Below are 13,608 nucleotides of genomic sequence, written 5' to 3'. Positions count from 1 at the left end.
GATACCACTTTAAACAGTTATGGTTTCCCCCAAAGAATCATGGGAACTGTGGTTTGTTAAGGGTGGTGAGAGTTGTTGGCAGATGCCTCTTCCTCTCACAGAGCTACAAATTCCAGAGTGACTGTTAAAGTTGTATGATAGCTTTCTATATGTATGGTGCAGCGGGAGCCTCAGACTGAGGGAATTTGTATCAATGAGGTGCTGTTAGGGACAGCTGGCACCCGACTTTCTCCCAGGGCCTGTGGTTGGCCCACAGCATTTTGCTGCCTGAGGTGAAGGATAAGATGGTGGTCCCTCACTTGAAGTCAAATGATGGCAAACAGACACTCAATCTTACTTCAACGCTAGTGATTGGACAGGGTCTATCTCCACAGTTGTGGCAGCAGACTAGCTAAATTTTCAGTTTCCAAAACAATGCATGAATTAAAATGCAACCATTCTTTGAAATTTGCAGGTCTTCGAATTTTGCAGTGCGGTTATCCAGTCAGGTAATGTGTACACAAATGGATGTACTAGGGTAAAGTGTGCCTACAAATGTATATATTAATGAAAATAGCATACATAATGCATATTTGGGGAAATTGCTTTGCAAAAATGTATACGCTTGGCAAAACTGCATACAAAAATGAATATAGGAAGAGAAATATGCACAAAAATCCTGATGAATTTTCGCAATGACTTCAAAACAAAACCTGCAATCTATCATGGAAATGTGTAAAACTGAACTTAAGACTGAAAAAAACAAAAACTGAAATGGACAAATTTGCCCATTCCTACTGTTTACCCCCCAGGATCTGTCACCTGAGCTGATTGCTTCATGGTGCCCAATGGAAGGGCTGGCCTTGTTATGCACTCCTTTGGAAACCCAGAGATGAAATGACTTTTTTCTGCCTAGTCAAGTGTCAGGGTGTATTTCACCAAGGTTGCAGCTGAAAAAACAAGAGCTGTTTGTAGCTTGCTTTGTCATTAAATAAATAAATAAATAAATAAATAAATAAATAAATAAAGCAGTTTATTCTTGGCCTGATTCATCATCTCTCATGCTATCTCATTGCTTATGGTCTCTCCTTTTTCATGCCGCTGGTATATTTAGCTTGCTGTTATTCCATTTGGGATTAAAATCAACCTGCAAAAACGATTTGGCTTTTCGCCCTCTAAATGGATGCCAGGCAAAATGCAGCTCCTGGTTTGATATTTTTTTTCTTTGCCTGTGTGGGCATCAAGAATATTCCATGCATCCCCCGAAAAGGAAACCAGCCTTGGCATTTTGGATTAATTCTAATTATTCTTAACAAATGGAGCAAAACAATTGCTGGACATGGACCTGTCAATGTTAAGCATATTTAGGTCCTGTTATTTTCAAAGGGCACTTCCACACAGCAGCTTATTGTGGCCCTATTGCTACTCATATATGTACATTTTTTGCAGTGTCCACACAATGTGGCCTTCATCAAAATGCCAGACTCTCTAATTTGAAATGTCCTGTACACCCCTTGCAAGCGAAGGAGTTGTAAAGTGTACTTAACAGTGTAAGCAAAGGCTATCACTTCCCCATACAACACACGTACCACCAAAGAGGTAATGATGATGGTTATGCTGTCTTCCACACAAATTTCAAGATGATGTACAACAAAACAGCTTAAAAACAGAGAAAAGCAACACAGAAAATAAGAGCAGATAAATTTTAAAACAATACAAAAAAGACCGCACACAGCTCCACACCATATATTTATGCAAATTCCATGGATATTTAAGGCCCAAAGCTTTTCCTAAAGCATCCTAGGAATGGTAGTTTGTCAAGGGTGCTAGAAAGTGTAGCACTGTGAGGGGAAAACTAAATTTCTCAGGTTTCTTCAGGGGAAGTCATGCACTTTAAATGTGCATTGAATGTGCTTTAAATGTATGGTGTGGATTTGTCCAAGGTACAAAGTTGGCAGGTAAGAATTATCAAGTACCATGCAATTCAATAAACACCTGCAGTTTTAAAAGGCAGCAATAAAACTGGGTGCTAGAGGTCACCTGCAAGAAAAGATGTGTGTGTGTAAGCAACACCCTTTGTTTAAAACAGAGCTTTCCAAACAGTGTGTCGCAATATGTTAGTGTGTCAGCTGCAGTGTAGGCGTGTTGTGCGAATGCTCCCCACACTCCTCCTGGGTCTGGAAAGAGGTCAGGTTAACCTCCAGTTTGCTAGTAAAACTGTATTACTGTGCTGCGAAATGATGCATGTCTGAAAGGTGTGTCACCAATATGAAACGTTTGGAAAGCTCTGTTTTAAAAGAATGGGAAGTACCCTTGCAGAATCTTTGCACGTGTCTCACATTACATCACACATTAGGTCTGCACTGGGAGCTATTTGTGTAAGGTTCTTCCTTCCCTCATCTACACACTATACCATTCTTCGCCAATGCATCTCCATTAAAAGGATTGCAGCTTGCAAAGCTCAGAGCAATTGTGAGACCTTAAAGAGTTGCTTCTAATTGGAGAGAACTAGAGAGAACTAGAGTGGATGGAAAAGAGGTCTGTCTAAGTATAGCTATGACCCCATCCGCACTACACATTTAAAGTAGTGTCGAACCTGGCTCCCCCCGCCCCACAAAGAATCCAAGGAGCTGTTATTCGTTGAGGTTGTTGAGAGTTGTTTGGACACCCCTAGTCCCCTCACAGAGATACAATTCCCAGAGTTTCCAGGGAAGAGAGATTGATTGTTAAACCACTCTGGGAACTGCAGTCCTGTGATGGGAATGGGGTGATTCTCTTAGCACCCTTAACAAATTACAGTTCCCAGGATTCTTTGGGGGAAGCCATGACTGTTTAAAGTGGTGTGAGCCTGCTTAAAATGTACTGTGCAGATAGGTCCTCTAAAGGACATAAGAGCAGCCCTGCTGGATAGGGTCAATGGTCCAGCTAATCTAGCATTTTTATTCCTAATCAGGAGCGGCCCACAAAATGTCCCCCACCAGGTAAGAAGGGGGTGAGTCAAGATATACATCAGGAGCAAGAGGGGAATAAATATCTCTTTGTGAAACTGCTTCCCCTGTGGATCCTGCCACCTAAGGCATTTGCTCAGCTTGCCTCATGGGTGGGGTGGCCCTGTTCTCAGCAGTATCCAGCTATGTGTTTTTGACTGGGCTGGCATCAAGACTCAGCATAGCTGGGCATCTGCCAAGGGCCACCAAACCAACAAAGCTAATTGACAAGAGTCTCCCTGGACCTGCTCCTCTTCTTCACAACTGCAGCTTGCCTGTTCATATGCCTCTGGCTCAGCCCACAGTGGTGGTGAGAAGGAGAAGTAACTGTGCCGCTGCCTGCTTGCTCAGTGGTTCTCTGCCAGGCAATCAAGGAGTAATAGCAATGAGAAAGAGGAGGTGGTGATAATGGCAGCAGATGGGGCAGAGCTAGCTTCCCAACAGATGGGTCACTGTTGCATAATGGGAGGGAGAGGGGCAAGGCAGCAGAAGGAGGCTGGTGCAGTACAAACACTGTTGGTGCAGTGCAGGAGCACTGGACTGGCCCCACTGGTGTGTTTGCACCACACCAAACTTCCTGGGCCTCTCTCTCCCAGCAGAAATGACCCACTTGCTAGGAAACTAGTGTAGCAGATCTGCCTCACCCAGTGTGCCCCGTCTGAATGGCAGCAAGGGAGATTGGCCCATGGAGGCAATCTTGCCCAAGGTCCTGCATCCAGACCATCTCCTGAAAAGTTTGCAAGTGGCCCTCAACCTCATTCTGGAACAGCATTTAAGCTTCCTGAATAATTCCATATATATATGACCATGATTCCCCACAACCTGCTGTGCATTGTCACCTCTGGACTCTCACACTGTGGTCCCTTCTTAGTACAGAAGGTGCAGTGCTTGTGGACAGAATGTGAAGATTATCAACCAGGCCCAGAATCTCTCTGCTTTCACAGGGAGCTCTGCTACAAGGGTGCTGACATCTCACAGTTTTGCATTTGGCAAGCTGACAGTACATTGCAAAAATTATCCTGGAGTTCAATTGCTCTCATATGCAGACAACTATAATCAGGATCAAGGGTGGATTTTCCCCAAGCTCTCATTATTGGCCTCTGACGTCCAAGTAAGTCAGTGAAGAACCTGCTACTCATTTCAATCAGGGCATAACTATTGCAAAAACAACACACCATTTCCCATGTTAAATTCCTGGCATCTCCAGTCAGCTCCTCTCTCTGAAACCTGGAGAGCCACTGCCAATCAGTGTAGACAGCACTGAGCTTGATGGGCCAGTGGCTTGAATAAAGCAGCACCCTCCCCGTGAGAGAAGCCAACAAGACTATATCATTCTAATGAGTTGCTGAAGGAATGGGCATTAAGTAATGCCTCCTGATTCAGCCTGAGACCCTCAAGTTACTCATAATTTCAAACTGCAAATACTGTAAAATTCCTATGCTTCCATCCCTCATGAGGCACTAATCATGGCAGCTAGGCGTTAGCACTTGGGGCTGTGAATCACCACCCACTTTCCATTTTAAAAGACATTTGCTGAAAGCTTGAGCAGCTCTTCAGTGAGTAACTCCAAACTCTGAATCCCCATGTGCAAATCTAAGGAAGTGGGCAATTTGTACTGTGAAAACATAGGGCCCAATCTACATAGGATTTGTTTGGAATGTGGATGGTTACCATGAAGATACTGGAAGGATGATTTGGATACAAAAGAATGGGAGGCCTTTATATTTTATGCACACCATCAAATGCTGCTAAGCGTTAAGGGAATAGCTAGTTGGACATCCATGGTTATTATCAGGGACTGGACTGAGGAGGAATGGAGGGAACCACCCCCACCCTCTTCCTGCACCTTCCCGAGAAGAGGAGGACAGTATAGATTTAGAACAGTGGTTTGCAGAAGGCCATAGTTCAGAAGCTGCAGAGAGGAGAAGCTGGGAAATATTGGGAGAGCAGCAGGAAGCAGCAGCAGCAACAGCAGGGGAGAGACAGCTGATGACTCAGTGTCTCTAGAAAGCATTCCTGACCCCCTAGAACCAGGCGTTGAGAGTAGTAGAACAGAAAGCGCAGAGGCAAACTAGAGTTCCCATGATTCTTTGTTTAATGTTGTATCATGGTGCTTTAAATTTATAGTGCAGAGGGAGCTAAGCCTCTCCTACGCTACATTCACCCCCTTAAACATGCCCACATTTCACTGAGCGAAACTAAATAAAAATACAGTTAAATAAAGAAAGAAGAAGGTGAAATAAATAGAAAAGCAAGACTGTGAACTACGTTACAGTTCTGCTGCTTAAAAAAAGAGAGAGAAGAGTGTATTTTGTTTTGTTTTATTTTAGTTCCTGGCACAAGGCTGGTAGCTGCAGCTAGATAAACAGAACAGTCCTTCCTTGAAAATATATTGGCACATACAGCAATGTGAATCAAAGCAGCAAAAATAGCCACTTGTCCTGGGAATGCACTGAACAGGCTCAGTTCTATGCCATCAAGGACCTGGTGCTAATGTAAGGCTTACCTTCCTGGATCAGATTGGCTCTGTTGCTAACCAGAGTCCCCTAAGAAGCTCATGAGCCATCCTCTGTCATCTGCCGCAAGGACCTGCTGACTGGAGATATGCAGCTTCTAGTCATGAACGTTCCCTTCAGCCCTCCCTGGCTGGTAGCCTTGGGTAGATCTATTTTCCAGGAATGTGATGAATTTTTTCTGTAAAGCCATTGAGGTCAGCATTCATTGACACATCTTATGCCAATGCATGCCATAATCTAATGGCACATTGTTTCGCAAAGAACTGCTTATGTTTGTAGTGGGCCTACTGTGTTAAGCAAAGTCATTGACAGACCTTGAGTTTTTGGCTTGGCTGTCACTAAGGTGGAAAGCCAGCCTTCTCCAACCTGGTACCCTCTAGATTTTGCTGAGCTACAACCCTGAGCATTGGACATGCTTATTGGGATTGATGGGAGCTGTAGTCCAATGACATCCGGAGGGCACCAGGTTGGGGAAGGCTATGGTAGGCCCTGCCTGTTGTTGGTTCTGGCTCCACCTACTCTTGGCTTCTTTCCCTTCTGCCCTACCAGTTCCAGTGGGCCCCAGTCACCACTGAGGGAGGGACTTTGTCAAAAGCTTTTGGAAAGATCAAGTACACATACTGACATTCTCCACAAACTCTAAAAAGCTAGAGAGATAGGAGACTTTGGAGAACTTCTAACAGGCAAAAAGCAGGGATGAGTGAATTTATCAATTCCTCTTTCAGTTTCTCAGTCTGAAATGCACATTTCTGGTTCAGTTTGCAATTATTATTTTTTAAGTCATTGTGAAAATTTGTTAGCATTTTAGTATACTAATATATACTTACCTGAATGCAATTTTGCCCAACACAGATATTTGCAAGCAAATGTTGTTAATATAATGCACCTTTGCATGTTGTTTTCATTAATATACTGTATGCCTTTTTGTACACAGTATTTGGTTGGAGAACCGCACCACAAATTCAGAGAAGTGAGAATTTAAAAGGATAACTTTACTTTGGTTCATCTGTTGTTTCAGAAAGTGTGAATTAGGTAGGTTGTCATCAAAGTTAGAACTGAACCAAATTTCTTTGCCGTCCTTTGTTACAAGTTGGGCAGGCCGATTCAATCATCTTCCTCCTTTTGTCCTCTTTTTCCTAATGTTGCACGGTTCAGGGCTAACCATTTTCTGCTGAACACTAATGTACCATCACACACATTCCTCCTCTTACATCCTTAATAGGATGAATGCTTTTATAGGAAGTAAGGGATGAGGAGAGTAAGATGAGTAAGGATTCATTCCATAACAGGATCAAACCAAGCATGAAGTGGGCAATCCACAGCTGGGTCTCCTGATTCCTCCCCCTGCCCTTAAAACAGTGTGTGTGTTGTGGGGGGTGGGAATCAGAGAAGCAGCAGTGGTCCTGCATTTTATTCCTAATAAATAGCTTGGGATGGGGGTAATTTGGATCAGGAAATGGAGGAAAGCATTCAGCAACTCTGCCACCAGTGCCTCTGCTCTTATCAAAATCAGAGCACATCTGCAACTGCTTTAAGAAACAAATTCTCATGAAATCACAGCTCTTCTATGTCCTGTGAAGTTTGGCCTCAGATCTCTGGGTTAGATTATAGCACATCGAGGATGGAGAATTTACAGCAGGCCTCCAGGCTAGGGCTGGACGATATCTAGTTTTCAACATTGCAATATATCACCAGCTAAACATCACAATATACTGCTATATAACAATGTCTCAAATAAGCATGGAGCTATGTAGTGGCATTGGCTGGCTTCACGGTTTTTCCCACATTGTGATTTTTGGCATAGCACACACACATACATCATGATTCGCGATATATTGCCAGGTCAAAAACTATGAAACCAATAGTATGATATGGACTTTGAACCGGTTTGGGGTGGTATATCGATACATCACCCAGCCCTACTCCAGGTCTCTCTGGCAGGTCCTTGTGACTCTCCTGAGTTCATACCTCCTCCACAGCCAAATCCCTCCTCCTTAGGCTACGCCCATCACTGGCCTTCCTTCACACCCTTCTCTAGCATTTTTGCCTTACTAAAATGTGTCCTTGACTCTGCTTATGTACCTTGCTTGCCTGGGTGGATGAGAGAAAGAGAGAGGGGTGTGTGAACACATGTGGAAACTAGGCTATTGTACAAAGTTTACATTAGTTGCTCTGCCCACTTTTGCCTCTGGCCCCGCCCACCACTGTCATGTGGCCCCCAGAAGGTTGTTCAGAAGGGGATGTGGCCCTTGGGATAAAGAAGATTCCCCACCTTCGTAGTACACCATTTCTGCTGTGAGGCATCGGTTCCCTCCTTCCTCCTTGTTCCAATCAACCCAGCACTGGGTACATACTAACCTCTTTGATTAAATCACAGAATGACTCATTATATCTCCCAGTCAAGCTACTACCCACCTGCGCCCAAGACAATCCGTTCTCAAGGTGTGTCATCACCATCATCTTTAGCCTCTTCGAGATTTCCCATTTATAGGAAGCAATGCCAGCTTCAGAAAATGCAAAAATCAAGCGTTCCATCCAGACACACGCTGCCAGCCGAATGACTGAGACTTGATATGATACAAGCAATTTATTGCAAATTGCCCACTTTTTTTTTCTGCTGCACTTCTTTTGACAGCGACAATAGTAAACCCTGTGTCAGACACAGGTGTGAATCAGACAGGGGCTGAAAAGGGAGAACGTTCTAGTCTGAATTAGCTGGAGCACATCCGACGGTGACGTCACGGGAGGATGAATCACTGAAGTGTTTATGGGAATAAATTGTTGTGATCTAACCTGCTAATGTGCCTGATGCTGCGCTGCTCCTTTCCTTGGAAATAGCCGATCTATTGCAGATGATGTCATTTCCCATATAATAAAGGTTTAAGCCAGGACAAGGGTCTCTGATTTTAAGGTAGCCATTGCAACAGAATTTGCAAAACAAATGTATAGACATATAAGAACATATGAGGGATGGATTTTAAATTGGGTTGTTTTTTTTATTTTATTATGTGTTTTGTGTTTTTATAATGTAGTTTTATGTTGCAACTGCAGGTATAGGGCGGTATACAAATATAGTTGACAACAAGAGCTTTGCTGGAGGCGACAGACGTCCATGTAACCCAGTATCCTGCTTCCAGCCTGCTCTGCATCAATAAAATAGATCACCTTCATATAATATCAAACTTTATTTTGACTTCTAAATCAATCCTTTCCAGTACCTCTGTCAAGTCTTGAAGAAATCTAAATATCTCTGATTTGTGGAAAAGAGGGACTGGAAAGGAATATAATGCTATACTAAGGAAACAGAGGCTCTGAGCATATGCAAAGCACCGTTCCCTCAATAGTAACTTGAATGGGACCCTCTCACTTGCAGTTTTAGGAAAGAACTTTAATCTCGAAGGCAACATTTCAAGACAGACTCAGGCTAGTATGGCATGGCTCAGAAAAACAGAACTAAATGGTTACTATTATGGGGGAAAAGTCTATTTCTGCCAATCACTTGTAGATGGCCAAAAGCCTGCTGTGAAAATGTTTGCTTGCCGAAGTAGTTATTGTGGTTATTATTAACTAGCATTAGAAACATAATGGCATTTGTTTTCTGCTTCCTTTCCAACATCACAGTATATGTGCAGTATATAAAATACTGATATGGGATTGTCATTGTTCGAATATGCACACTGGTATCTGTTTACCTGTAAGACCCTACCAGATTTGCACAAAACAGCAGCTGTGTGTGTGTTTGTTGCTCCAAGCCAAGAAACCTGATGTCCATGGGTATTTGTTTACATGTGCACCTACACCTTTCATGATCTAGCATGCTTGCACAAAAGAGTAGTCCAAAATAAATAAATAAGTGATGCCTCACTCGAAACTAGAGCCAGAATGCTGACCTGACCATACGCAGGTTTACCATTCTGCATAAACTGCTTACATCTGATTAGGAGCAAAGCTGTCCTTTTACACCCCAATTGCAGTCCCATTTAATAGTGACAGGCTGCACTTAAGAGTCACATTCAAAGCCATTTTCAACTGTTATGCTTTCATACCAGCCTTTCCCCCCCTTAGAAGTCAAGAAAGGCCACCAAGTCACATCTTTGGGCTGCAGCCAATCCAACTAAGGAAATTAAAGGCTTGGGGAGTTGTTTTCCAGCAGAATTCCATAGTAACAAAAAGTAAGAAGGCAAATACTGTACAATTGAATGGAAGCTGATTTCAAAATTTCAGCACCTGACAGATTATTCAGATGGCCATCTTGATGTTGACTGTCCTTACATTTAGCAGAGTTTCTTGTTTAATGAAACAAGAATGGGCAACTCTCACTCCCCACAAAAAACTGCTGCAGGGGACTTTTACATGGATTGGAAGTGTGATTAATGTGGTGAGTGTTAACCCTTTACCCCCCAAGTGTGGGGAGGAGGTGATTTTTTGGGGGGACATTGTTGTTGTTGGAGCTAGGTAAGGAAATGCAGCTTTCCTTATCGTCACTTTCTGTGTACAGGTACCAAAAGATCCTCTTCACATTACAACCCAGTGGAGTTGCTGCCCAGGGCAACTTCCAAACAAAGGAGCTTCTCATGCAATCAAGTGTTTTATGACATCTACACAACATTGTCACAAAAATGCTAACCACGTTCCCCCTATTTAATAACAATTTACCCTGGGGGGGGGGTCCAATAGGCTTTTAAAAAACCAACCAAATCCTGCTCCCAATGACCCATTTGGGATACCTCACTGACATATTTACAATATTAAGTCCCCGTTTGGAAGTCCCCTCAGTTATTCAGAGAGGGAGAACTAGTTGTATTGTAAACTGCCCTGTGATGAAGAGTGGTATAGAAATGTAATATATGTAAAGAAATGGTTTAATTTAGTTTTAAATCTTGTCATTCTGAGTGAGTATAGAATTGGCACCTTTAATATTCTGATTTGGCTCTTGTGCAGGAGATTGTGGAAATTATTCAGTGAAGCTTTTTATGGCATGAAAATAAAGTAATGGTGCAGCTGGCAGAGCAGATGGACATCCTTTGTGTGTTCAGTCTGCTGCTGCTAAACACATGAGAGAAAGCCCAAGAAAAGGTGGCAACTCTAAGCATGCACTATTAAGTTCTACTTGTAGTACAAAACTCACTTTTAATTTTATATTTTTACCATATAGCAGGGATGAGGAACCTGTGGTCCCCCAGATGTTGTTCAACTTCAGTTTCCACCACCCCTGACCATTGGCCATGCTAGCTGGCGCTGATGGGAGTTGGAGTCCAACAACATCTGGAGGGCTGCAGGTTCCCTGCCCCAGCTGTAGAGATTAGGGCCTGAGTGAGAAATGCTTTCCATCTATTTTGCTAAAATAGCAATTAGCAGTTAAACAAATGAACCTAACTGTGAGAGGTAAAAAGAACAACCATTAGTGGAGAAGATATATAAGCACAGTGTGTATTTTTAAACTTTTTCCATCCTCAGATTTATTGTAACACCTTAAATAAGGCAAATATTTTTTCTGGACTCCCTTCTCAACATGTAAAAGTTTACAAGTTTTAGCAAGGTCTTTCAGATTTGTGAACAAAGTTTCGTCTCTGCCTTGGCCCACACAAGTTGACTTCTTGTTCCAAGACTTGATAGGTATATGTTTTAAGAAGGAATTCAGCAAGCTTTTGGGCAAGTTCGGAGTTTCCATATTACTTAAATGAACATGCTTAAGGCTGTGTATTAACAAATATACATTACATTTCAGGGGTTGGGAACCTGTGTTCATCCCGATGTGCTAAACTACTGGCTTTAGGCCATCTTGGTGGGGCTGATGAAAGTTGTAGTTCAGCACAGCTCGATGAACACAGGTTCCCAACCCCTGAAATAGATTGCCTTTTGTCCAGTAGGATACCTGGCCACTCAAAGCCACCTCTGCCATTGGCTTTGATTAGCGAAGGATGTGTGACAGGTCCCAAGGCTTTCAAAGTGGACTGGAAGTTAGCCATTGGCCCCAAGGCCTCATGAGGTCCTGCACTACCACCCCTGCCAAAGCATGATCCTTGCTTCATTCCCCAGTGCTGAGCAAGCTGGCTGTGAATGAGGCAATGGCACAAGAGTATGAAAGCAGAAAAGCAAATAGAAAGGGTTTTCTGCTATGAGGAAGGCATTTCTGAAACACTGGAGGGTATGATATGTCATAATATGCCTACTAAGCATCCTCTGCTGAACTGTTTTGGCTTATCTAGTTGACACCTCCACCTCTCTTATTTATCAGTGGGAGATCTTTAGATGAACAGCTCAGAGCAGGTTGGCTGGCACACTGTTGTGCTGCCTGAATTTCTCCTACCTGCAGTGCTTGTCAAAATGAGCAATCCCTGCTCAGTTCTACTATGCAAAGTCTGAAGCTGCTTACTCAACAAACTCAACATCTCTTTCTGGAGCATCAGTTAAACTGCATTGTAAGGATGATCCTCAATACAGGTAAATATACTAAGGCCTTTTGCATAAATTATTGCTGGATACCACCATGAGATTGCACTATATAAATGTGGGTGGTGTTGTGTGTGTATTATAAAGGTACCCCTGCCCGTACGGGCCAGTCGTGTCCGACTCTAGGGTTGCGCGCTCATTTCGCTTAAGAGGCCGGGAGCCGGCGCCGTCCGAAGACACTTCCAGGTCACGTGGCCAGTGTGATGAAGCTGCAGCTGGCGAGCCAGCACCAGCGCCGCACACAGAAATGCCGTTTACCTTCCCGCTATAAAGTGGTACCTATTTATCTACTTGCACTTAGGGGTGCTTTCGAACTGCTAGGTGGGCAGGAGCTGGGACCGAACGACGGGAGCTCACCCCGCCGTGGGGATTCGAATTGCTGACCTTACGATCAGCAAGTCCTAGGCACTGAGGTTTTACCCACAGTGCCACCCACGTCCCATGTGTGTATTATAACTGAGATATAAAGAATCCCAGTTTATTGGGCTTGTGGAAGAGCACCATTCATATAGCGAGAACTTTGCTTGCTATGCTGACAGCAACAGCTCCCACGGCCAAAGAGACAAACCATTTTATAACAGTGGCTTGTCTCTTTGGTAGTGAGAACTACCATAACAAAAAGGCATGCAAAGTTTCAGCTACGTGCATGCAAGCCTGCGTCTATATTGTTGTGAGTTGAGGGGTGGTTAGGCTGTATGGCTGAGTCTCTTCTAATTTCTGGATCCAGCAAAGGTTCAACTGCCAGAATAGCCTGGCCAGTTTCTTGGTAATGGCCCTAAGAATGGGTTGTTAAGGTAAGAAAGGAAGTGGCTCTGTGCCAGAGGGCAAATGGGTGGGTCCCCTTCTTTACCTGGCTGTTCATGAGAAGGACAAAGCCCAGAGTTGTGTGTGTAAGCAGGCTGCAGGCCACATGCCAGCCAAAGTTAAAAGTGAGCAGAGCAATAAATGTTCATTTGACCTTAGTGCAGGAAGCTTGTTTCTACACCCACTTACCCCCACTTTCATATTCTCCATCCAGGCAAGCAAGAAGCATGGACAGAGTTCAAGGGCATATTCCAGCTAGGCAAAAATGCTGAAGGAGAACACGAAGCAGGGCTGGGGAGGAGTGTGATCTGAGGTGAGTCCTGAGGACTGGAGAGAGATGCTCGGAGCCTGAGGCTCCCAATACAGTCTCTGCCCTGGTCCATGTGGGTGACACTTTATGCGTAGGTGTTATCTGATTTCATCAAATTGGCTTATTCTCTGTACTTGCATTATCAATCCATTTGTCTCTAACAGCTAGAGCACGCAATTAGTGTGCACTTTCAGTATGCACTACTATTTAATAGGTATCTAAAGTACAAGTGGATTTTTAAAAAATTCAGACCAATGACTTGCAGCGACTTATTTTCGCTTCTGGCTTATTTAAATTGCCTTGATTTAAATCCATCCGCCCTGACACAAAGGACTGCTGTAAGATCAAAGCATATGTCCACGAGTTTAATTTTTGGCATCACTGAATGCAGGGGGCCAGGCTTAGGCTGGATTTTCCTCATTGTGTCCCATTGAGAGAATCTGTTTATCCTGAGCTGTTAGAAAGCCATTCGAAAGCTTCCGTCAGTGTTCGCAGCTGGTAATTTGGAAGCACAATGCAATTAATGAGGAGTTCAGTCATGGGCACTTGGCAAATGAGT

The sequence above is a fragment of the Podarcis raffonei genome, chromosome 8 (genome assembly GCF_027172205.1).
Source record: "Podarcis raffonei isolate rPodRaf1 chromosome 8, rPodRaf1.pri, whole genome shotgun sequence".
NCBI lineage: Eukaryota > Metazoa > Chordata > Lepidosauria > Squamata > Lacertidae > Podarcis > Podarcis raffonei.
Note: the sequence above shows the minus strand (reverse complement) of the source record.